The sequence below is a fragment of the Crocuta crocuta genome, unplaced genomic scaffold (genome assembly GCF_008692635.1).
Source record: "Crocuta crocuta isolate KB4526 unplaced genomic scaffold, BGI_CrCroc_1.0 scaffold959, whole genome shotgun sequence".
NCBI classification, from domain to species: Eukaryota; Metazoa; Chordata; class Mammalia; order Carnivora; family Hyaenidae; genus Crocuta; species Crocuta crocuta.
In genome coordinates this window covers 349,920-377,417 of record NW_027529190.1, presented here as the reverse complement: position 1 = coordinate 377,417, position 27,498 = coordinate 349,920, and the positions used below count along the sequence as shown (strand labels likewise).

At 35.6% G+C, this 27,498-nt stretch overlaps 1 long non-coding RNA gene across 1 annotated transcript; it reads left to right on the top strand.

Annotated features, from left to right (window-relative positions):
* On the top strand, nt 1-23,061 carry LOC144226761 (uncharacterized). Its single transcript, XR_013333731.1, has 4 exons — nt 1-147; nt 618-766; nt 2,411-2,517; nt 23,012-23,061. It is a non-coding gene; the product is annotated as an uncharacterized LOC144226761 (long non-coding RNA).
* The last annotated feature ends 4,437 nt before the right edge of the window (nt 23,062-27,498 follow it).

Sequence of the window (27,498 nt, the reverse complement as noted above, 5' to 3'; positions counted from 1 at the left end):
GGGGAGGCCCCTGAGCCCCGCCTGTTAGGCTCCAGTGCCTGGGACTTTCGGTCGCCAGTGGCGCGGTATAGGCTGCCTGCTGTCCTTGGTCAGTGCGCCCGTTGACGTGTGTGGACAACCAGCAAGGCCACAGCGTGGGGACTGTAGGTGAGTGCCGTGGTTGTCGGGCCCCTCAGCGCCTCGGTGTGTGTCGCCAGCCCTTCCCCCAAGAAAGACGAGTGCTGGGGGGCTCTCAAAGCTGCAGGGGAGGTGCCCGCTGCCCCCCAGACCCTCTCTGATTCCCTGGGATGCTTCGACCCAGCTGCATCTTCGCTGGGGCTGCCCAGGCTTTCAGCATCGCCCTCCAGAAGGTGGCAGTTTCCAAGTGGTTGCCAAACCCTAACCTGACCGGATGCTGCACCCCACGACCTCCCTTCCTGGCAGGCAGGTCCTTGCTTTCTTCCTTTGAAGAATTTGGCAAAACAGCATTTACAATTTAGACCGCCCCTCAGGTCACACAAGTGGTGGTTTAGTTGGGATTCAAGCCCAGGGTAGTGACTCCCAGAGCTCTTACTCTGAACTGTGGTGCCTCTTTACCATATATGCATCACGTGTTATCATCTTTTTCTTTTTCCTAGTTCTTAGGGTACTTAGCAGGTGCCATATTTACAGTAAGGAGAGGCATTGCCCAGGACCAGGCCTTCGTTGAACAAAAGCTCAAATAATAAAATAATCGGGACCACAATGGGTTCTGGTGTCAGAAGATGTAGGTCATGGACCACCAGTGGTAAGCATAGTACCATCCCACATTTGTAACTGAGCATTGCAGCCTAGAATTTCTCTTTGGTCTACTCAGAAGAATCCAAATACATAAGATTTATCTAAAGACTATATGTAAAAATGGAAGAGATTATATTCTAGATACGTTGTGGTCTCCCTGGAGGAAATTCACCTGTGGATTATTCCATATGGATTAGAAGCCAGTTTCTCTGGCCTTCTAGGAATATGTCTGGTAAGGCATCTCACTAATGTCCAGAAAGCAAGTATGTTATTCATTGTACGTTAAGCGTGGAGCAACGTATTGGATTAAAGAAAGGTCAACACAATTTGGTCGCTGTGAGCATGCCAGCCAGGTTCATTCTTCACCTCACATTGTTGGCGCTTAAACAGAATTCTAGAGATTCTTATGACCAAGAGGAGAGAGATATGCTTGGGTGTCTGGCAAGAGAAACATGTATTCTTGTCTAGGAGCTGGAAGCTTCAGCATGAGGAAGAAGGTTTTAAAAATCTTGGTCTACAATGGCTTTTCCTAATTTAATATCATTTCTGTGGTTTACTTCATTGAAGTGTTTTCTTCCTCATGGGACTGATGTTGCATATCCGGGACATGACATGCATAAGTTTCAGAACCAAGAATCCTATAGATCAGCAAAAAATACATATTAAAAATTTTATATATATGTATTATATTATATATACATCTATAGACACATAGTATAACCTTGGATTGTGAGCAACTTGTTCTGCAAGTGTTCTGCAAGATGTGTCAACATTTCTGATAAATTTTAACTTGGTAAACAAGGGATGTCTTGCAATACAAGGAGTACATGATGCCAAATGTCACATAATTGAGCCAATGGTTCTCTCTCTCTGTCTGTCTCTGTGAGTCTCTCNCGTTAGCGATAATGACACTCATCCTACACAATAACCCTTTTCTCTCGTCTCCTTCACACAAGCCACAAAGGGTTTCAAAGTTAAGTACAGGTTAATTTGTTTATTTTTCTTTATATTTTGTATTTTCTTTATTATTTTGTATTATAGTGCAGCATTATAATGATTTTTATATGAATATTTTTGGGTTGTGGAACAAATCATCTGAGTTTCCATTATTTATTATGGGGAAGTTGGTTTTGATACACAAGTGCTTTGGATTACAAGCATGTTTCTGGAACAAATTTTTCTCATGAACCAAGGCTTTACTGTCCTTTTTTTTTTTTTTACTTAAAATAGCACTGGGCATAATTTATATTTTACAAAATTATCTCTAGTGCTCTGGTTATGAGAGCTTCTATAGTTAGTTAGAACAAATTTGGACTTTCATCCCCAACAAACTAGGGGGTTGGTAGGACACAAAATGTTTTGCTCAGACCCTAATTCTGCTTGAAAAAAAAGGAGAAATATTATAAGTCCTTTCTAATGTCTCTCAGAGCAAAAATGTTTTCCAGATAAGACATTTAACCACAAGTCCTTTGATATCATTTGAGTTCAATAAAGAAGAGTTTCTTGGCAGCATTTGTTTCAACAGAAATAGCAAGCTTGTACAAATTTTGTGCAAAGATTTCTTATCAGAACACTGAAAGAGATAAGGATGTCAGATATAGTTGAAAACAATAAATGACAATCATGTTATTTTCATCATTTTATTTTGCAGGAAGGAAAAATTAAGCATATGATGCCTGTTGGGGCTTCAAGACAATACACAAAAAGTTGTGTAATGATAGCCCAGAAAAATCTCCCTTTTGACCTCTCTTGTCAAATGTGAGTAGACAGATAGGATGCTTTTTTGAAATACGGTCCATTCTCTTACTTGTCCTTACAGGTAAAATATATTAGATGGTAAGTGGTTATTCTGAGATAATTTGCCTGGGCAGAAGCAGACATGTTGAGACAGAATTTGTTAAGACAAAATATTTTTTAAATGATTAATTTAATCATTAATAAAAATACTTTGATAAGAACCACAAATTATAGTTGCCAGGAAGAGTCCTTCTCATTTGACAATTTATGAAGCAACAATCTCCAGTTATAGTCCATGAGGCCATGGATGTGTAGTCTTGGATGGAGATGGTAGTAGTGACAATGAACCAGAGCTAACACCCTGTGGTTCAACACTCCCTCCCTGTTCCCTTGCCTTCCTTATCAATAATCTGTTGTAATTCCTAGAGGGTTACTATGGAGGGAAGATGGAGTGACCCATCAAACTCATTAAATGAACTTTTCCCCCCTAAATTAACTTTTGTCTCCTTGTTTTCAACCCCTATTTTCTCTTCTCTTGACTATAAACAGGGCTCAACAGAAGCAGACTGGCCTTGTGCAAACCCTTCCTTAGACAGTCTTTTCTTGATCATTCTATTCATCAGTCCTGCATTTCACTTTTGCCTTTTTAGAATGTATCAAAATCTTTCTGTGGTTGATGAGTTTCACATTCTCTTGGCTTTGATTTGTATTAATTTTGGTATTTCTACACTTGCATTAAATATGGTTTCAGGAGGAACAGAAAGTAAATGTGTTTTTCTAGTCTGTCACCTTGAACTGAAAATACCTATTGATTTTAGCATCCAACATTCCCATATAAAAAAAACCCAACCTCAGCATTCACATTCAACTGTTCGTGAGAAATCACTAAGGATTTAGGTTGTGGCCATTTCTAATGAGAAAATAATACCTGTCTCATGGAGTTGATCCGAGGACTACATAAGATAATGAACATGAAAATGATTTGTAAAGTTTAAAGTTGTCTAAGAGACTTGTGTGAGAGGGATAAAGGTGGAAAAGTAGAGAGCTCCGTACTTCTCGCCTGCCCGCATCTCTCAAACAAAGAAGGGCTGAAGCCCTAGGACACTGAACCACAAGAGTCTGGGAGGAAAAGTGACAGGGTGCACGAAGAAGACAGACTCATAGGTGAATGATTGTGAACTGGGGAAGATAAAAACAGGCTGGGACCTGGAGGCACAGAGGGGAGGGAGCCCCCTCCATAGAGAGCCTCAGAAAGACAAGGGGAAGAGAAAGAGCTACTGAAACTGCTCATAGGTCAGTCCCTGGAGAAGAGAAAAACCTCTGTCCAGGACAGAGAGGGATTCTATTATCCCATCTCTTACGCAGGGCATTCAGAGAGAGATCCTATCTCTAGCTGTGGCACTTTCTTTGGGCTGGGCGCCCAGGTCCCAGGCAGCACAGGAGAAACTGCTCCCCTACTCCCCCTATTCGACCCTGACTGGGAAATGGCCTGGCCTGTGGGATTACATCTTGGGCAGTATCATTAAAGCTAGATCTGGAAATAAGGCAGGGCTTGGGACTTAGAACATGGCCCACCATTGCTACACCTGGGCACAGGGACATTGGACCCAAAAGAGTGATTTCCAATGCTTGGTTTGAGAAGGGACTGGGGTGCCACCAGTTTTCTCCCCACAACCACCAAGGTGGGGCCTCAGGGAAAGGCTCAGGGGACCCACAGTGGAGGTGAGAATCACTATAGAATATTTTGAATTGAGTGATAATGACAATATTACTTTTAAAAGGTGAGGAGGAATGATATCACTGGAAATAAAGGAGCTGTGAATCTTGGAGTTCTGACCCTTCCAAGACACACACACACACACACACTAAAAAACTAATAAGCTGGAAAAACTATCAGAATCAACATTTTTAGAATTTTGGAATTTAATAAAAATCTTACAATAGTTAGGGGAAAGCTTAAGAGAGAAAAAACTACTACATTGCATAAGAGCACAAGTGGCATTTTAAAGTTTCCACCTACCATTTCCCACTTACCAGATTGGTAGCAGCCATAAGATGGCAGCTCATAGTTGCTAGTGCCAAATGGAGCAAAAACGGGCCCAGGTCTCAAAGAACTGTGTTTTGTGTTTTGAACTATCTGGTTCCCTCAAAGACTGGCATAAAGGCTTGCCTTTGTTTCCTGTGACTTAAAGTGTTCCTGGGGCTAGGGTGGCTTACTTGGTGGCTTTTGTCAGTGACATATAAAGGCAAAAGTACTGGCTGCAGCAGCCTGGGACAAGAAGTAACAAGAAATAGACTCTTGAATGCTGACAAAAACTGAGGAGTGATGGATGTGGGGGGGGGGGGGGGATGGGCATGGAGGAGGACACTTGTGGGGATGAGCACTGAGTGTTATGTGGAAACTAATTTGACAATAACCTATTTGTAAAAATAAATAAATAAATAAATAAATAAATAAATAAATAAATAAAAAAGAAATAGACAGGCTTCCCAGATAAAAAGCCTGAAAGGAAGAGGTCAGGAAAAGAGGTAAGTGAAGAATAAGGGCTTTTACAAACTCACACACACTGGGTAATGGCGAAGTCCATGTTCATAAACATGGCTGAAGGCATGTGCAGAAAAGGCTTGAGAAGACCCTAAGCTTTCCCTCTGGCTGGCCTTCAAGGTCCACATAAATAGGAAGTAAGGCTAAGGCAGAGTTTTAAAAGATGTGGATAACTGAAGGAGTGAACCAATATGAAGCCAATCTGTAAAGACTGGGAGAATTTTTCTCTTTATTTTCCTTTTCTCTCTCTGCCTCTCTCTCTGCCTCTCTCTCTTCTCTCTCTTCTCTTCTCATCTTGGTTCCAAGCATTTAAGGAAATTGTTAAAACTAGCTGACCGCTAAGCTAACAGAACACAGATATCAGTGGCCCCATATGATAAAGACTACAGGCTTATATGAAATATTTTAGAGGAGATATTAAACAAATACAAACAAAACCAACAACTTCCCGTATACGTACAAAAACTATTCTGTGTTGTATTATAGACCTAAATGTGAAATCAAAATTGAAAAAATTTTGAAGTTAATGTAGAGGATATCTTCATTACCATGGAGTAATGAAAATTTTATTAGACATGATACAAATACTAGTAAAAGGGAACAGACCAATAAATTAACTCATCTAAAATTAAGAACTCTAGTTCACCAAAATACAGTATCAAAGAAAGTAAATGGAAGCCACAAAGTTAGAGAAAATATTTGCAATACATATAACTGGACCCTATTCATATCCAGAACAGAATTTTAAAAGTAAACAAACTCCTATAAACAAAACCAATAGAAAACAATGGGTAACAGGCTAACCTTGCACTTTACATAAGAGGAATGAAAATGACAGTAAATACAAGAAAAGTTACTCAATAGTGTTAATAATAGGACAAATTATCATTGTAACTACAATAGTGTATACCTACACACCTCCATATTTAGCACAGTTTGCCAACTGATGGCAAATATGTACAGTGTCCTAAAAGTGTGGCTTTGAATAGGTGTAACAATGAAAACAGTTTTCTACTATGCAGTTAAGTTCATGATGAGCATAACATGACCTAGAAATCACTCAGGTGTTTGCATATATACCAGAATCCTTGTACACATTTTTTACAGCAGCATTGATGGTGATAGCTTAAGGCTAGAATCAATCCACATGTTTATCAGCAGTACAGGAGATAAAGTTATATTTTCACATAGAACTACTTTTCAACAATAAAAACAAGTTACAACCAATAACAGTAGATGAATTTACCAATATAAAATTGAATGATAGAACCAGCACATAAGATGAAAATGCCAATGATTTTCTTTCTACAAAATTCAAAAAGAGGCAAACCTACATTAAATTATAAAGGAGTGCATACAGATGCTCAAAGTCTACAGAAAAGGAAATAAATGATTACTAATAATGACAGAATAATGTGTGGTAGTTATTTGGATGCTCACTGTTGTACTGGTAGTTTAAATGTATGTATTAAGTTCTATGTTTTTTAAAATATAGTTTACATTTTAGGATAAGAAGCAGTTATAAAATATATTTGACGCCATTATCAAAATGCAAGAATAGCTCTTGGTGTTAAGAATAGAACATTCTGCTCTTGTAGGCATATTGTCCAGGAAATTATTTTACATGGAAGTGAATGGGACATTACAGGGCACACACATTCTTGGGCAGCTGCTCTTGCACCACTCAACTATATGACACAGGTGTATATAGAACACCTGGGAACTAAGAGGAGTTGAGAGTTGTGCTTCCTAAGCACTCCCAAATGTAAGGGGTTTATTATTATCTTGTAGCTAACTGTACCCTTGGCTGATGTGGCCTGGGGTTATACCTAACATAGTAACATTAGGCAAATAAATGCAAGCCTTGCTGTTTTATATTCGGTATTTATCCAATCCATCTTTCTATCCATAATTTAAGGAAAAATCATTTTTGGAAACCACCTAAGGTATTATTTTTAGCTTTCATAACATTTATTGTATTATGTGTGGGAAATAACATGCTCGGTAAAGAAAATTGGGAAAATGGAGAAAAGCATGCCAAAATCTAAATGACAAGTTAGTTCCAACATCTAGATTATTAGTCAAGTAGTATGTACTGCATATATCATAGATATATATTATTGTTATTATGTGAAAAATATCTGTATATAAGAATTGGTCAACTCCTTGGCTTTGATATTGCAAATAATGTCCTGGTTCATAATTTGCCTTTAACTTGCATAGTGTTTTTCAAGGCAATTTTTAAATTTAACATTTTTATGTAATCACTTCTATCAGATTTTTTAATTTTAGTCTTTATCTTTGGTGTCATGTTTTGTGAGCCCTTACTATCTCTAATTTACAAAGCTATTCATAGTTTTGTCTAGGATGTTAAATGTCTTTGGGTTACATTTTTAATGTTTACATGCAATTTACCTGGAATTTGTCTTTATTTATTTTTGAGAAAAGGGCATATTTTTCACAAAAAAATAGCAACCAAATACCCTAGCACCATTCTTTAAGTAACCTATCCATTTACTACTGATTTCATATTCTATCGTTCTGACAATATAAATGCTGAGGCTTACCTTTGCCTTTATATTAGTCTTACAAATTTTTCCATTAATAAGCTGCACTGTTGCTTGAATACAATAGGCTTTAATTATCAGAAGACTATAGCACATTAAAAATTTTTTTAATATTTATTTTTGAGACAGAGAGAGACAAAGCACAGACGCGGATGGGGCAGAGAGAGAGGGAGACATAGAATCTGAAGGAGGCTCCTGGCTCCTAGCTGTCAACACAGAGCCCGACATGAGGCTCAAACCCATGAACCAAGAGATCATGACCTGAGCTGAAGTGGACACTTAACCAACTGAGCCAACCAGGCACCTGAGCTATAGCACATTTTAAAATATGACATGCCATTTTATTAAAATTTTTACTTCTTTCTTGACTATTCTCAATTTAACATGTATTTTACAATCATTATCAAATTCCAAAAATATCCCTCTGTGATTATGTTTGCAATTGTACTTATGGTTGTCTTAGGAGAGGATCATTTTCTTTTTGAATTTTTGTCATCTTTCCTTGATACAGTGTGTCTCTTATTCGAATAACGCATTAAATATCTTACCTTACATTTTTTTCTGACATCAACCTTAAATACTTCTAGAGGAGCTTATTGGTGTTATTTTACACCTGTGCTTGTTTTAGATATTGGATCACTTATCATTTTAATTTTTCCCTTTGACTTTCTAACAAATTATTGCTTTGAAATTATTTTGGGGTGCCTGGGTGGTTCAGTCAGTTGAACGTCTGACTTCGGTTCAGGTCACGATCTCACAGTTCATGGGTTCGAGCCCTGCGTTGGGCTCTGTGCTGATAGCTCAGAGCCTGGAGCCTGCTTCAGATTCTGTGCCTCTCTCTCTCTGCCTCTCTCTCTGAAAATAAAACAAAGTCATAAAAATTTTTTAAAAAAGAAATTATTTCTTATGATCACTACATTTTGAATATGTACTTTCTTTGTAGCACTCAGGCTACTTAGTATTTTGAGTCAAGATATACTTGGGCACATGTACCTTTCCATAAAGTTTATCAGCTTCTAGATGATGGATACCTTCAAGAAAATAATTCAATCTCTTTCTGTGATCTAAACTGTTTCCTATTCTATTCTATATATTCTATATATTATCCATTATATTGCATCATACTTAGAGTATTCTTCCTTTTCTGTTAATAACAGAAATCTGTATCTTTTTAAAAAAATGTTTTTTATTTATTTCTGAGAGAGAGAGAGACAGCATGAGTAAGGGAGGGTCAGAGAAAGAGGGAGATACAGAACCTGAAGCAGGCTCCAGGCTCTGAGCTAGTCGTCAGCACAGAGCCCAATGCGGGGCTCAGATCCATGAACCATGTGATCATGACCTGAGCTGAAGTCAGACCTTAACCAACTGAGCCACCCAGGTGCCCCCAGAAATCTGTATCCTTGCCCTTATGGTGTCTCCTCCACATTTATCATTTTCTGAGTTTTGTCTTGATCTTCCCCCCGCCAGGGGATTTTTTTTTTAACTGGGGACAAAAAGCTGTGAACAATTACATTATCCCCTTGTTTACCTCCTCATCTTTCTTTTTATTTTTAAACCTTTTAAAAAAATATTTTTATTTATTTCTAGGATAGAGAGAGACAGCGTGAACAGGGGAGGGTCATAGAGAGAGGGAGATACAGACTCTGAAACAGGCTCCAGGCTCTGAGCTGGCAGGCAGCACAGAGCCCGACATGGGGCTCGAACCCACAAACCGTGAGATCATGACCTAAGCGAAAGTCGGACGCTTAACCGACTAAACCACCCAGGCGCCCCCTTCCTCATCTTTCTTTAACTCACTGCACTCAGGCTTCCTCCTGCTGTACTCCACCAAAATTGTCCTCTTCAAGATGTCCATGAGCTTCTTGCTACTAAATTTGATGGAAACCTTTTGCTCATCTTACCATTCCTCTCAGCATTGTTTGAATGTTAACATTCTCATCCTTCTTGAGTGCCATTTTTAATCAACATCATTATTATTTCCATGACTCCACATTCCTATTTTTCGTACTTTTCTCCGAGTATTCCATGTGAGTCTACATTAGCATTTTCCCCCTTTATTTGCAATTTAAATGTTAATCTTAGCCCGGTTTTCTCCAGAAAGCAGACACTGGGCTAACATGCAGGTGGTTTAATTTGGGAAGTAATCTCAGGGAACAGCAATAAGAGGCTGGGAAGAATTAAACAGGGAAGGAGGGAAAGCCAATATGAGGATATGGTATGGGGCAACTCAGTGCTTTAAGCAAGTGAGAACAAATCTTGTTGGAATCCTTTGAGGTGCTCAAGCAAAAGAAGTCTCAAAATTCTTATACTCAAGGGATAGAAGAGAGGACAATTAATCCATCTTGTTGGTCAAGGACAGCCACGTGTGTAACTCAGTGGAACTCTCAATTTTGTACCCATATGTAAGTGCTGAGCATAACCACAGGCGCTCCACTCTGCTTAGTCAGAGAAGTCTTGGGACAGAAAAGAAGAGATGAGTACGTGTAGTCGAGGTGGGGTCTGTCAGATGACACCTCCAAGAGCTGGTAGTGGCAGCAGCGGCAATAGCTGTAGAAATGGTGGACTAAATCCATGTGAGATGGGACAAAGAAATGCTTGAAGTGTACGCTAGTGCATCTTCTATGCTGTTCCACACATCTTCCTTTGAAAACTCTCAGTTGACCCCTAATTAGTAATTTTATTTCTACCCTTTCAGGAGTCCCAGAGCCACATATGTCACTTGTTATCATACATCGGTTAATGGATATTCTGTAGACACATGAACTAATATTCAAAAGTGAACTCACCACCAATTAATTGAGTACTAAGTGCCAGGCTCTGTCTAGATTTTGATAGAAAATAACTGAATAAAACTGACACAACTTTTACAAACTTTATATTTTATTTATTTTTTAAAGTTTATTTATTTATTTTAAGAAAGAGAACAGATGCAAACTGAGGAGGGACAGATTGAAAGGGAGAGAGAATCCCAAGCAGGCTCCATGTTGTCAGTGTGGAGCCAGACCTAGGCTCCATCTCATGAATCATGAGATCATGACTGAGCTGAAACCAAGAGTGGGATACTTAACTGACTGAGCCACCCAGGTGCACCCAAGAATTTATATTGTAGTAGAAAAGAGATTCAATAAAGACAACACTGAAAGCATGGCAATGCAAACCATTAGAAAGAGTAACCAGGAGAAAGAGTCACATGGGATAGACTAGGATATTTTATACTGAAACTATTGCTCTCCATTAGGTGAATAGTTGCGTGGGCAGTGGATGTGGGTAAAAGTGGAATGATATGGTAACTATTAAGGGGACTACTTACTGAAATGAAAAAAGCTCAAAAAGAAAATTTCTAAGTGGTCTTAACATGGCATTTAAGGTTATTCCTAAATGCAAATCAGACTGTATGCACTTCCTCCTCATTTTCCTCAGAATAAAGCATAAATAACTTATAAGTACTGTGGAGTCCATAGAGGATCTGGGCATTGCTTACTCCTCTTTATTCTAACTTTTCCAATCTTGGTGAAGTCTATAATTCCATTCAGATTGAACTATCTTCATATCCCCGGACAGAAAATACTCTCTTTAATCTTCAGAGACTTTTGTACATTTTGTTCTTTCTTTCTTTCTGTATAATAGCTTTATTCATCCAACTCTCTCCCCTCAATACTTCCTCTGATCTTGCATACTCATATCTTTTTAAACTATTTATTCAAATTCCAGTTAGTTGACATATAATGAATATTAGTTTCAGGTGATTCAACACTTCCACACAACACTCAGTGGTCATTACAGCAAGTGCCCTCCTCAATCCCCATCACCTATTTTACCCATCCCCCCATTCCCCTCCCCTCTGGTAACCATCAGTTTGTTCTCTATAGTTAAGAGTTTGTTTCTTGGCTGCCTCTCTCTCTTTTTTTCCCTCTTGCCTCGTTTCTTTTGTTTCTTAAATTCCACATCTGAGTGAAATCATATGGTATTTCTCTTTTTCTGAACTTCTTTCACTTAGCATAATACTCTCTAGCTCTATCCATATTATTTTAATGGCAAGACTTCAGTCTTTTTTATGGCTGACTAATATTCCATTGATTAGCAAGTTATACGTTAGAATGCATTTAGAAATTGTTAGGACACATTTATTGTATTATATTCCTCTTCCTTTAATCCATTTATGCCCATTAGGGTATTATTAGCTCCTCAAAAAAGCTCATTTCAATATTTCCTACTTGTATCATCTTTATCTCATATTTCAGAGCCAATATATTCTTGAATTTTTTAGAGGACAGAGCAAGAATTTTATAAAAATTTCTTCCTATTTCTGCTATAATATTTTATTTTTGGTCCTCAGTACAGTGAATCTTACATTAATTGTTTTTTCCTACATGGAAAAGCAATTACTGTAATTAAAGACAAACAAACAAATGACAAACCCAGAAAGCATATTTAAAACTCAATCAAGAGTTTTCTGCAAGTCAGTAACAAAAAGGTTGACAATTTAATTAGAAATAGATCTGAAGTTTTAATTCAGAGAAAAGTCAATATAAATAACTTTAAAATGTATGAGAAGATGTCCTATATGATATACATAATGAGAAGTACAAATTATGAGGATCCTGGGTGGCTCAGTCGGTTAAGCTTCTGACTCTTGATTTGGGCTTAGGTCATGATCTTACAGTTTGTGAGCTTGAGCCCTGCATCAAGTCTGTGCTGACACTGTGGAGCCTGCTTGGGATACACTTTCTCTGTCCCTCCCTCTACTCACCTCAAAATAAATGAATAAACTTAAAAAAAAAGGAAACACAAATTAAGATTACAAACAATAACAATCTTTCATCTATCAAATACTGGATTATCAAAAATAACTTATTTGTGGAAAAACATAAATTTATTTTTTGAGCTTTAAATGATAATAAAAGCTATAAAAATATCAATGCATACATTCTTTGAATTAAAATTTCACCAGAAGTTTGGCTATCTAGTCTGAAACCATCAAGCCAAAATATAACACAAAAAGGCATCTATGATCTTATATTATTAAAGTGAAATGATAGTTCAATGATACTCTATATGAAATACTGATTGAGAACTTTAAAATATATCCATGTCCATTAAATCATCTGACCTCCCATAGAACCTGTCATTTCTACCTCTATGTTTTATATGGTTCTTTTCCTTGTCATTACTTAGTTTAAGGCCTCATCATTTGTCTCTTGAAAAAAAGCAATAGTTTCCTCCTTTCTCTCTCTGTCTTAGTTATTTTTTTTAATATAGATCTAATTTTAATTTAACATATTATTCACCATTATGTAATGGATAAAGACCAAATTTCTTATCATGGCATTCAAGGCTCCACAGTTTGAATCTCATTTTTTGCCACCATGCCTATTCTTCAGTTACTGCTATTTTGAAGAAGGGCATCTTTCTTTTCTGACTCAATGATTATGCATGATTTTTCTTTGCTTAGAGTTTCCTTATAACTTCTGTAAATTACATCGTTCTACTCATCTGTTACTAGTGGGTGAAAAAACAATCACTCTCGTGTCTTTTCTACAGGTTTTTAAAAATTTATTTTAAAAAATGAATGTTTATTCATTTTTGAGAGACAGAGACAAAACGTGAGTGGGGGAAGGGCAGAGAGAGGGAGACACAGACTCTGAAGCAGGCTCCAGGCTCTGAACTGTCAGCACAGAGCCCGATGTGGGGCTTAAACTCACAGACTGCTAGATCATGACCTGAGCCCAAGTTGGCCACCTAACTGACTGAGCCACCCAGGCACCCCTGTTCTTCTACAGTTTTACACACATTAGTGCATAATTGTCTTTCCTGGCCCCCCACACTGCTCTGATTTCCTTGATGGAAGGGATATGTTTTACTTATAATTGTATCTCCTTCATTGACACAGATCAAATGTCTGTTGAAAAAATAAATGCTTTGAAATAAAAACAAGGATTATAGCCATTTTATTACTTTGTCATTTTACAGATTTACTAATGTATAGTTGAAGTATTTTAACCTGCACTTATTTAAAGTACATAATTTGAGGGACAGGAAAGGGATGGGCAAAATGGGTATAGAGGAGTGGGAGATAGAGGCTTCCAGTTATGAAATGAATAGTCATGAGAATAAAAGGCACAGCATAGGGAATATAATAATAGTATTTTAACAGCGATGTATGATAACATGACCAATGCAGCTATACACTTCTGGTGAGCACAGCATAATGCATAGAGTTGTCAAATCACTGTGTTATATACCTGAAACTGATGTAACATTGTGTGTCGACTATGCTTCAATTTACAAATAAATAAATAAATAACAAATAATTTGATGAGTTTTGACAAATCTAGAAACTCTTGAAGTACTTACCACTATCAAGATAATGTACATTTTGGCCCCAAAAGGTTCCTCATGCCTCTTTCTAATTCTTCCCCACTCAATCCTCTCAATATCTCTAGGAAACTATCGGTCTGCTTTCTGTCTCTAGATTAGTTTTCATTTTCTAGAATTTTACCTGAATGGAGTCATACATATGTACTCTTTTTTGTTTGGCTTCTTTCTTTCATCATACTCTTTTAAGATACCTCATGATGCCACATGTATCAATAACTAGTCCCTTTTTATTGTTAATAACATTTTATTGTATTGATATACTGAAATTTCTTTATCTCTTCATGAGTTTTAGGACATGTATCAAAGCACAGGAAAACTTCATGCATACTTTAAAAATGTTATTTTGACTTTTTGACTCATGTTTAGACTGTGGTGCCTCCAAATATTCCTTATGTAAAGCATTTCTTTATTAAAATAGAATGAAAGCAGAATTTCCCATGAGTTTTAAGGCCTGAGCTCAAAACTGGCATAACCTCAATTCAACTAAATGTATTTTCAAAGCAAGTCATAAATCTAGCACAGATTTAAGGGAAAGGAGGGATAGATGCAAGCTTTTGTGGAAGGAATGTCATGTGTCACTTTGATGGCCATCTTTGTACATAATCTATCATAGGAGAATTGGTGGAGTTCAACCAGCAGAGAAATGGATGTATGAATTATGTGATATTAACATAGATGAATAAATACATCTAAATGAGCACTGTTCTTTTAAAAGTAGTCAATTTGGAATCAATGGTTTAAATTTCATATTATATCTATTTCCCAAAATACTGAAAATTACAAGGTTGTGCATACAGTGTTGTTCCCTTATTATGACTCTTCATTGTGGGATTAAAACAAAGCAAGAAATTAAAGCATTAAACCTTCCAAAATCATCATTGTGAAGGAGAATATGTTTCTGAGGCACAGAACCTGAAGAAAGGTGATAATATCTATTCCTTTTTCAATTAATTTTTCTGCTGGGGGGTAAAAATCAGATTTGAGGATTTTTGGTGAAAATCCAGCAACAGGTATAGTCTTCTCTGACTTCATCTGTCCAATGAGGAATAAAAACAAGATGGTGACAGAGGAAAAAAATAACCATATATTTCTCCTTACCATCTTGCTTTTCCAAATATGTATTTTCTGCCCTTGTTCCATGGTTTAAAAACAAATCAAAGAACTAAGCATCCACATGAAAACAATCAGAAGCATAGAGGCAAAAAGCTGTGAATAAAGAGCATAACCAGACACAGCCAGAAACGTTTAGGGAAACTAGACCAAGGTGTCAGAGGACACACAACAGAGAAATTTGGGAAGCTGTAACAGAAAGAAGATTTATTTCTTTGCCATTTTTTCTTAAGGTGAAGGGGGATGTTTTATATATTTGGAACTGATAGCATGAAATATTTTCATTTTCTACATTTTATCTGCTGAATGTAGATACTTAGTACATTTTTTAAAACTTAAACTTGGTTCTGAAGACTTTGTGCCTAAGGTGCTAGCAAGGGGACAGTACCAATTTCTATTATCTCTTATGGGAATCATTCTCTGCTATCCTATGTAAGGGAAATATGCTGGCAAGGCAAGTCCTTAAGAAGAGCTAGGACTTACGAAACTGAGAATATTTATTCAGAGTGAATATCTGGGATGTGGACCTGAAGAAATGTGTCTTAATCCAAATTTAATCAAAACATTTAAAATTTTGAACCATTTGGGTAAACTTTTCTCATTGAAAACTGATCCCATATGTATATTTTTGTTTATTTTTTGGCATCTAAGTAGGATTTTATGACTCTGAAAGAAGTAGTCTCTTAAGCTAAGGATGATGCTGTTAAGTGTCCTCCTGACAAAAACAGAGTCCTGAACTAACACCCCTACTTGTCCAGATTGAAATGTTGCATATGAAGAAGATTCATATCTTTATTTATTCTTAGGGTGAGATTTTGAACCAAAATCAAATTTAAAACCCTTGGATATATGCCCATCCATACAAAAGGCAGAAATATTGGCATATAGAGGATAAAAATTTGCAAGATGGCACAATGCCTAGAGAAAAACATTACAAAATCTGGGCTCATCCCCAACTTCATTGTTGACTTTCTACATAACCTTGAAGCTTATAATTTAACTCTTTCAAGCCTTGTTTTTCCCAACTGTATAAAATGATACTGAAAAAACTAATTTATTTTATTCATATGCAGCTGAATGTACATAGAATGTCTTGCAAGGATACACAAGAACTTGGCAATATTGGCTGCTTCTGGAGAGTGCTCTCTGGTTGCTGAGTAACAGAGATGTAAAGTGTTTCTAATTGTATATTCATTTACTCCTTTTGCATTTTGTACCCTGTGTGTTTTATTGAGAAGAGGAGAGAAGAGAGAAAACAGAAAGAGGAAAGGAGAAGGGAAGAAAGAAGGAAGGAAGGAAGGAAGGAAAGGAGGGAGGGAGAAAATTGTGGAACTATTTACATTCATAGATAATCCCAAGTCTTTGGCCGAAATTTATTTTATTTGTAAAAATAAGATATTTATAATATGCTTTATCTTTAATATCATTTGGTATGACTTTTTCATCTTATGTTTTAAATATTGCCTTCCTTATTTTATCAGTGTATCTTTTCAGCTTCTTATTATCCACCCTTAACCCAAGATACTGGGTAAGCAGGTGCACAGTGTTCCATAAAGTGATCGCCATGAAATGAATAAGCATGATGTCACCCTGTCTATTATCTTTTAATATAGAATCATCTGTTATCTATTAATACTATGTTATCCTGTGTAATATTATGTTAGCTAATAATATTCCTTGGAATTCTAGAAAACCTTGGGGAGGGAATTAGGCATGCATCAATTCCTAGCTCTCAATTTCTTGATGATGTCATTCCACTTTTGAATATAAACTGACTCAGGCCAACTCATTTAGGGTAGAAAGAATGGATGGGTGGACATGGGCATCGTGTTAACTCCTTAGGAGAACTTAACTAGAGGAACTTCCTATATCAATAGGAAACAAAAAGAGAGGTAAATCAACACATGCTGCATAGGCTTTCTGTTTGGATGCCAAGGCAAAAAGGTAGTGGTGCCTCCAGAATGAGGAAAAGTTGGCAACAATATATTAAGGTTACTGATTCAGCCTGTGGACTCTAAATTCAACTGGGTATGGAAAATGTAAAGCTACTTGGAAGCAAAGATTGCAAGAAAAGAAGTCTTTTGGGGGCAAGAATTTCAATGTGTACAACCCACTATACTTCAAAGACAAGCCCCAAATTTGAAATGTTGCTGCACTGAGGTTCACTTGTGTGTGTGAGATACAAGCTCAGCCATCTTCAAGCTTTTGAAGAGGAAGCAACAGGGGGCTTCAAGCTTTTGAACAGGAAGCAACCAGGAAACATCAAAGTGCCTGCCCTGGACTGCTGGGGAAAGGTAAAACTGCAAGTGGCTCTCTTAATCGTGCTCTGTGCACTGAGGCCACAGCCAGTGGACTACCTGGAACACAAAGGGCTCTTCTCATTAACTTCTGCTTCTCCTTTTGAAACCTCCCCACTGGTAGCAGAGTTCTGTCAATGAGCTTGTACCCTTCCTTATTTCTTAACTGAGAATCACTGCTGTGCAGTGACTACCATTTCATGAGTTGACACCATACTGGGAAGAAACATATTGTTGATATCTTTTCAGGAACTTCCTTAAAATTTTTTCAAAATGCTTTAGACAATGCTTGCATCCCATGCCTTGATAAAAACTCCAAACCCTTCCCTAAAACATCTCATATGATTGTTGGAATGGTTCACCCAATGTTGTTATTTTCCAAAGCTCTTACTCTGTGCAGTGCATGTTTTAAAAATTTCTTTAAATGTGCCATCCAGGGATGTGACCATTTTAGATGATTGGGAGTATTTAGTACTGAATAAAACTTCATGACCAGTGGTCCTGAGGGCCCATGATTAATGTGGTTGTTTTGATTGGCAGCTTATTCATTTATTGTTATTTTATTCATGACTCATTTTCCTGAAAACCCACTATCTACCTCACACTGTCCTAGCCTTTGTTGCTCCAGCGGTGAATAGATAAGAATACAGTTTCTGCCTTTAAAGAATGTTGAGAAGTTCTTATAAGGTAGTGACTGTATCCCAATCATTCCATACAGACCTGGTCACATGTTTTGTAAATATTCCAGTTTCAGTATCACCTCTCTGACTTCTATAGTTCTAGTTTATTCTTCTCTCAATTTATCCATTCACCACTCCCTTCACATTAGATTTCTTAAACAGTTTTGATCATGTTATGCCCCTTAGTTGCAAAGAAAATATCAGTTAAGCTCCCACTGGCTAGAGAGAAAAATTGCAAAATGCTTCTTTTGCCTGCAAACAAACCCTGCTTTTCATCCAGGCTTTCTCATCATATGTTCTAGAGGCAATAGGATATTTTGTTTCCTCCTTACTCAACTCCTTCATTAGTGCTGTATCTCATTTTTGAAGGCCTCTTCTTATGTTACTTTAGGTGTCCATGTGACCCAACTCCTCCTTAATCACCTGTCTGGGTCCCGTCCTCTTTAAAAATTTCCAAATACATCTCTCATTCCCTATCTGGGAGTATTTGCTCCTGTATCTGTATCCCATTACATTTTATTTATTTATTAATATTCTTTTGGGAGAGAAAGAGCCCTCGGGGAAGAGGAAGAGGGAGAGGGACAGAGAGGATTTTAAGCAGGCTCCACATCCAGCCCCGATCCTGATGCAGGGCTTGATCTCATGATTGTGAGATCATGACCTGAGCCGAAATCAAGAGTCTGGCACTTAACCAACTGAGCTATCCAGGCTCCCCCTATTCTATTACACTTTTAAAGATAAAGCCACATGGCTGTTCCATAAATATTTATTTTCCTGCCATTTTTCACCTACTGAGCCCCTTGCAGTTATAGTCACAATGGCATATAACTATTTATAAAATTAATATACTGGATTAATTCAATAGATTTGTGTTTTATTAACTGTAACTATGTTTTCAAACATAAGTCTGGTCATTATCAACTATCTTCCAACTTAAGTTTTACTTATATTACTTATATTGGTAAAGCTTATATATAGTGAAATAGAATAAACCACTATATCTAAGAAACTATTGTGCAAAAAGTGAGCACTAGTAATTGCTGAAAGAAAGTTTGCTTCTTCTGAAATGTTTCAACCATTCGTCTTCAATTAAAAAAAACAATGTGCATGGGGGAAAAGTACATGAAACTATCAACAAAACAATTAATAAGTTAAAGGGCAAAGCAGGCTGACTGGAAAGAATAGACATCAAAGAATTTCTACACCCATTGTTCAGGACACCTTACAGTATTTGCATTTGTTGGCTTATCTGTTTCGCTTTACTCTGTATTCTGCCATGACACAGCAGAAATCTTATGGTGTTCTCTGAATATCATTGCTTTTAGAATTAATGGGATCTTCATCATTGAAACTCCACAATTAAAATACAACATAAAACTGATTCAGCTGTTTATAACATGGATCAGAAATGTATGCTCACTATTTCCCAGCTCCACTTGCTCTGCTGACTTTTTAGATTTCCTTAAAGTGTTTCCTGAGTTTTACTTCAGTTGAAGTCTAATCCTACAGACCATACAGCAGCTTCATTTGAGCATCCATTGGAATGGCAACAAAGAAGCTTCAGTTTTATGGGAATAAAATCTCCCTACTCTGAATCCTCTTCCACAGTTCTAGGAATGTATAATATACAGATGGTTCCTTTAAATAGGGAATCTGATAAAAATGTGATAATCCGTATTTATTCAATTGTCAATTACCTATGCTGATAGAGGGGGAGTCAATAAGTTGAATGGTTTTGACACTCAACTTATAAATCATATAATGTTCTAATTTCACATAAGTCATAGTGTATATTTGGATAGACTGACTGGTTGACTTTCACTGTTGGATAATTTATAAATATTTCTTAAACTGATACAAAATGAATATTATTTTGACTTCAAAACAATTGTTTTCTTTGATGTTATTCACATTAAATACAGTAACGTTATTTTCATTGGTCTGTAGTTGAATAGACAGCACTCTTCACTGTCAGTGATTTAAGTTGTTGGTTTAGATTAATAGTCAATGATTTTTTAAAAAATTTAAAGGAAAAATAGTAAGTTCTGTAGAATATCTACTATCACTTAAGCACATGGGGAATGGTGACATTGAGTGAATCTGTGCAATATAGAGCTTGTAGCAGACCACAATCATAGCTCTCTTTCTTTTCAGATCTTCCTATTAGATTTTCTGTATTTTATTTCTACCCATGCCATTGTAATCTTGACGAATGTCAATGAAATGATAAGTTGTCTTCCGTCAGTCAAAGATGCGAATTTTTTGAGGGAGGTGTTAACAGAATGCCAACCCATCTTTTTATATATAATATATAATATATATTCTTTGTAGATTGAGTCACCCATTTGCCATAGTAATGGTAACCATGACTACATTATGTGATTTTGACTGTCTAATATCTGCTCATCTCATCTCATTCTCTTCCTATTTATCTCAAGAAGAAGCAAACAGCCATTTTGATATAACAGTGAAAATAACAAAATACTATAGTCAGAGGGATTATAAAAATAAAGGGCCTCTTCAATTTTCTGTATCCCACGGATTATTTGAAGACTAATAAAAACTCATGGCTTTCAAAAATGATATAAAATATTACCATAAGAAAAAAGAGGCAATAAGACAGTATCTAAACCAAATGATGAATGAGTTGACACATTCAAGTTGCACATCAAAAATAAAAGCAACTGATCAGAAACAAAGCAAAATAAAACTAATATCACTTTCAACAGATGAGAGCCCTTCTAGAGTTTACCAACATATGGCAAAGGAATATGACAGATTTTTAAAGCATAAAAACAGCAAAAAATTATAATAAAGAAAATTTCAAATAAACTAGTATGCAGTAGATCCTATTTCACAGAAACAGCTCTTCAAAGAATGATACAATTTTAAAGTGGAGCTCCTTGCAGGTCTCAGAGTCCACTTTAAACACAGAAAATGAAGTCAAAATAGTGCCAGGTTTAGTAATAACCATTCATACAATTGGTGGAACTACTGTACATCCTGAACCAGCTCATGTCTACTATTACAACCTGTAAATATCGAAACCACCAAACAATGTAGTGTCTTGAAACATTATTCCCTAGTCCACTAGATTCAAATTCTGTATCTTTTACTGGTTTTGTAACTGTAGGTATATGATTTTAGTTATTTTTGCCTCAGTTTCGAGACAGATCTCTTTGTATGTTCTCCATATCTCTGATTATAAAAATAAAGCATGAATCTATTCAAGATCACATAAGTATATCACATTTGACTCATAATCCTTTCTTTAAACACTTCAGAAAGATAAAGTTGGTGCAAAAAGAGAAAAATGAAAGAAAGAAACATATACTTGGGCTAAATTTGCTAGATTTAGCAAATAAACTTATAAGATTCAAAGTTACAGTTAAATTTCATATAAACAGCAAATCACTTTTAAGTGTAAGTATGTACCAAATATTACATGGGACAACCCTGCCTTATAATCCTACTCAGACCAGAAATAGAATGGGAATTAAAAGCAGGTAAATGGGATAAAGACTGTTGTCTGGAAATAGGTGGTATCAAGGATTTTGGTACCAACTGGACAAAAGCAAATAAAAGTTTCATGTAAAAGCAAGGTCAAATGCATTCAGCATGAAGAGAACACAACAGTTCAAAAATAATAGGCGAAAACAATTCCTGTCAAAATTAGCCTCCAATTGCAAAGCAAGTGAAGAAATATAATGCAGAGATTAAAAAGACCACAGTTTAAACACTTGGCATATGAATTTTATCAGAATAAAATTAATTTAGTATAACAGTACAAATATTAGAAACTATTTTGGAACAATTATTATTCTTAAGTTATACACACACACAGATGCACACACAATAATACACAGATTCTATTAAAGAGGAGTAGGATAATTAAGACCAAAAACAAACAAAAAATTGGTGTTGAAAAGAATCCATTATTGGGGCTCCTGGGTGGCTCTGTCAGTTGGGTGCCTGACTAGGCTCAGGTCATGATCTTGCAGTTTGTGGGTTTGAGCCCCACGTCGAGCTCTGGGCTGACATCTCAGAGCCTGGAACTTGCTTTGGATTCTGTGTCTCCATCTCTCTCTCTTCCCCTCCCCTGCTCATGCTCTGTCTGTCTCTCTCTCTCTGTCTCTCAAATAAATAAGCATTAAAATAAAATCCATTATTAAAAGCTATTGAATTATATTCTTTAAATGAGTTATACAGCATATGAATTAATACCTCTACAAAGAAGTTAAGAGAATTAAGACTCTTTCTGAAGTATATTTATATATACACATAAATATATAAATACACCTAAATATTTGTACATATACACTATATATAGTGAGAGAGAGAGAAACACATTAGAAAACTAAAAGAATTATCTCAGTATGCAAGACAGATAGATAAGGAAATAAAAAAATATTGAAGACCACTTACAAGCCACTTAGAAGGGCATTTAGAGTGATGGGTATTAAGGAGAGCAGTTGTGATGAGCACTGGGTGTTATATGTAAGTGATGAATCACTAAATTCTACTCCTGAAAAAAGTAACATAAAAAATAAAAATATAGACAAAAATAATAAAAATAAGAATTAAAAAAGAAGGGCATTTTGATTGTTAGCTGATATCTCAAAAGCTTAACAAGAAAAGAAGGAAATGAAATAGTATCTTCAACAATTCTGAAAGAAGTAACTGTGAACCTTGGATTCAATACACAGACCTATCTATCTAAAGAAAGATGCCCAGAGAACACTCAGATTTCATCAAAACCTTGTTTATTCTCCCCAAGCACATAGTAAGACTATTACCCCTTTGTTTCCTCGAAATTATGTGGAACTGTGCCTGAGTTCTGGTCAATGAAAGGTGGTTGGGCTTATACACACCACTTCTTGGTATAATATATAGTTAAACAATCCTTCACTCTTTTTGTTTTTACCCATATCATTTCAGGAACTTCAAATCCAAGCAAATGTTAGAGACACAAGATAAGAAGAAATACCCAAATTACTAAATGGAAGGCTGCTTGCTGAATAGTCAATTCTATTTAATATGAATGAGAAATAAACTTCTATGATATTAAGGTATTGAAGTTAGGTTTTGTTTGTTATAGCAGCAGACATAACAAAAACATCCTAGGATAAACAAAAGCTGTGTTTACATCCAAAAGGCCCATACTGGGGAAATCTAAAGAACAAACGTCGTTGAAATATAAAAAGAAGAGTGAGCAAAGAGCAAGCACATCTATAAATATGTGGATGAATCTCTATAAATATTGATTGTATGTAACAATAATACCTAATATAAAAGTATAAAGGCTTTATTTAAATAGTGGATAAAATCTATATGTGGGAGCATAGAAATCATATTAAAACCATTTGAATATCTTTGTAGTACTGGAAAAGAGGGTTACAATATTGTGATTATGTATTGTTAAATATACATGTTAAAATATCCGTACCACTAAGAAAAATAAGAAACATTTTGTCTGAAATTTCTAAACATAAAAAAGAAAAATGGGGAAAAAAGAGTGACAAAGAAGAAAAGAAAAAAGAACAACATTGATTAAAAAAGAAATAAAAATTACACAATAAAATCGTAAAATACATGTGCATGCAAATGTAAATAACAAATTTAAACCTAAAGAGTATAAAAATGAATTTTGAAAAATCCATCTCTATATTATTTATGGAATGCACATAAAACAAAGGTTACACTAAAAATTAAAGCCAAAGTAGAGGGATATACATATGTCAGTAAAATGCTAAACAATATTCTATGAGAAATAAATTGATAGTATGAGAAAAAGGCAAACTAAAGATGGAATAGGTCACTTACTAATGAAAACAAAGTTTCAGTTGACACTTCAGTTCACCACAATGACCAAAATGAAGCAATTATTTAGTAATTTTTATGGAATGTGGCCCCTTAAAATTAGAGGAACATACATAATTTCTAATACACATCAATGTTATAAAAATGAGTCCATGCATTACCACAAAGCTCATTTTATCAAAGTTCAAAAAAATTATATTTTGAAAATGATACCATTATACATGCAATTAGTTTAAAATAATATATTTAAATTTTAAAACATAGTTCTAACACCTTATGCCTCAAATAAGAAATCATATTTGAAATCAGAAACACACAGAAGTTAAAAACTTGCGGGATAGCAATAAAGCACAAGTAGAAGAAAATAAGAAATTGCATAGAAAATAAGAAAGAATAAAATTAATTAGCTAATCATGCAATTTAATGAGTTATGAAAGAATAATAAATCAAAATACAAGAAAATAAGAATAGATAAAATATTGCTTTTTAAAAATTTTTAAATGTTTACTTATTTTTGAGAGACAGATGGAGACAGAGTGCAAGCAGGGGAGGGGCAGAGAGAGAGGGAAGCACAGAATCCAAAGTAGGCTCTAGGATCCAAGCTGTCAGCATAGAGCCCGATGCAGGGCTCAAACTCATGGGCTTCAAAATCATGACCCGAGCTGAAGTTGGATGCTTAACAGACTGAGCCACCCAGGGACCCCAACAATTGCCTTTTTAAAAGTTTATTTATTTATTTATTTTAGGAGCGACAGAAAGAGCGTGAGCAGGGGAGGAGTAGAGAGAGGGCAAAAAAGAATCCCACACCAACTCCACGCCCAGTGCAGGGGTCTCCATATCACAACTGTGAGATCATGACCTAAGCTGAAATCAAGAGTCAGACATTTAACCAGCTGAGCCACCCAGGTACCCCAGAAAACAATTTTCAATTACCTATTATATAATTCAATTACACAAATCAGAGACAATAGACAGTGAGATACGGACTATAAGGAAATCGGTAAAAATGATACCTTTTTGCAAAACTAAGCAAGAAAATTAAGAGAAGACATAAATAAATGGTATCAGGAATGATTTTTTTACAACCACAGACACTGTACAGATAAAACAAGTAGGTATTAAGAGTGGATGCTATTATCTACCATAAGCAAATGGGTTTAAAGTATAAAAAAATAAAGTAATTGATAGGAAAGAAAACATCTTACTTCAATAAAACCACTGAGGTCTAATGAGTTTATAAGAGAGTCTCACCAAATATTCAAGGCTAATGCAATTTCAAAATTATATGCCCTTCTAGAAAGTATAAAAAGAGGAGCTATTCCCCAACATTCCCATTTATTTTGTTGCAACAACTTTATTCCCAAACTAAAGAAGCACAGAATGGGAGAGGAAAATTATAAGGAACTCTTATTTGTGACTATAGATAAAGAAATTAAAAAAAAAATTACAAAAGTTAGTATAACAGTATTTATTTTAGCAATGAAAATTTGATTACATATTATTGACTGTTGTAATTCAGTACTAACAAATTAAAGGAGAAAAACCATAGAAAACTAGATGCAGAGAATATTGAATAAAACTCAAAACTAACCATTTTAAAAGTCCAGGGGCAGTTGGGTGGCTTAGGTTGAATGGTCAACCCTTGATTTTTGGCTTAGGTCATAATCTCATGTTGGTGAGATCAAGCCCGTGTTAGGCCCTGCACTGACGGCACGGAGCCTTCTTGGGATTTTCTATCTCCCTCTCTCTGCCCCTCCACTACTTGCTCATGTATGCCCTCTTTTTCTCTCTCTCAAAATAAATAACCTTAAAAAAAAAACTTTAAAAGTCCATTTAGCAAAATATATATAGAAGTAAAAAAGTTTTATAAACGGATATATTTTTACCAAAACATCGGATACTATAGATACAAGTGATGGAATAGCAAAATCATTTCCTTTAAATAAGACACAGATGCCTGCAACCTCCTTCTATTCAACCTCCTACTAGATTTCCTATTAGTTCAGAAAAATAAGACCAAAATTTAAAATTATTACAAAGAAAGAAAAATTGTTACTTGCAATTAATACATTTTTTTCTATGTAGTACATTTAACAGAAATTTAAAAGAATATTTAACAAAGTTTCTGGGTATGTAATCAATAAAAAAGTCTCTTGTTTTATCACAAAACAAAAATTAGTTTGAAAACTTATTTAAATAATAAGAAAATTTACCTTTTCAGTAGTACCCCAACTGTGAATTATCCAGAAATACATTAACAAAAGATGTTTAAGCTCTTTAGCAAGAAAATTATAATAAAAAGATGTTAGGGAAAACCTAAATTAATAAATAAAAAACACACTGTTGAACAAAAAGCCTCAATAGTGTAAAGCTATCATTTCTCCCCAAGTTATTCAACAGGTTCTGCATACTTCAAAGAAAAATCCTAACTTTTTAAAAAAAATTTTTTAACGTTTATTCATTTTTGAGAGACAGAGAAAGACAGAGCATGAGTGGGTGAGGGGCAGAGAGACAGGAAGACACAGAATCCGAAGCAGGCTCCAGGCTGCTCTGTCAGCACAGAGCCCCTTAGTGGGGCTCAAATTCATAGACTGCCTGATCATGACCTGAGCCAAAGTCAAACGCTTAACTGACTGAGCTGCCAAGGTACCCCCTAACATGATTTTAATGGTACCTAAGTTGATTCTGAAATTTTTATAAAAATAGACTAACAATAAAAACATTCTCGGGGCGCCTGGGTGGCTCAGTCGGTTAAGCATCTGACTTCAGCTCAGGTCTAGATCTCACAGTTCGTGGGCTCGAGCCTGTTCCAGATTCTGTGTCTCTCTCTCTCTCTGCCCTTCACCCACTTATACTCTGTCTCTCTCTGTCTCAAAAATAAACTATAAAAAAATTTAAAAAAATAAAATCATTCTCAAGTAGGACAAGACCTACTGAAACCCAAGGTAAATAACTTAGTATATTGTTAGTGCAGAGTACAAAGAATCAGTAGGTGAAATATCATAGGGATTTAATAGTCAAAGCCATTAATTTATGAACAAAATTGACTTTGATAGAGTAGACATTACAGTATAAGGGGGGAAATGATGTACCATTCACTAAGTGGCAATGGGAATATGTGTATTTATGTGTATTCATTTATAAATGAATAAATGAATATCTTTTCCTCACAACAGACACAAAAATGTTTTCTATGTAATTAAATATTTAAATGTGAATGCCAAAAGTATACACATTTAGAAGACTATGTGTGTATACATATACACATACACATACATATACATTTATAATCTCATGATTCCATAAATCTCATAAGGAAGGAGTTCTTAAACAGGAAAAAAAAGAGAACAAAGGAAATAGTTGACACCTTCCATTAATTTAGGTGTCCAAGAGTGTCTTAGATTTCTAATTTTCTTAAGAAAGAATTTGAACAACCTTTACTACATTTATTTCAGAATATTTATTGCTATCGAAAAATGTAGGTTATATATTCTTTTCTGCAAGTGTATTTTCTACTATTTGCTGTATTGTAATGGAAACTAGAAAAAGGAGAGCTAATTAAATACAAAATAAGAAAGAGAAAAGAAATTATACAAAACAGAACA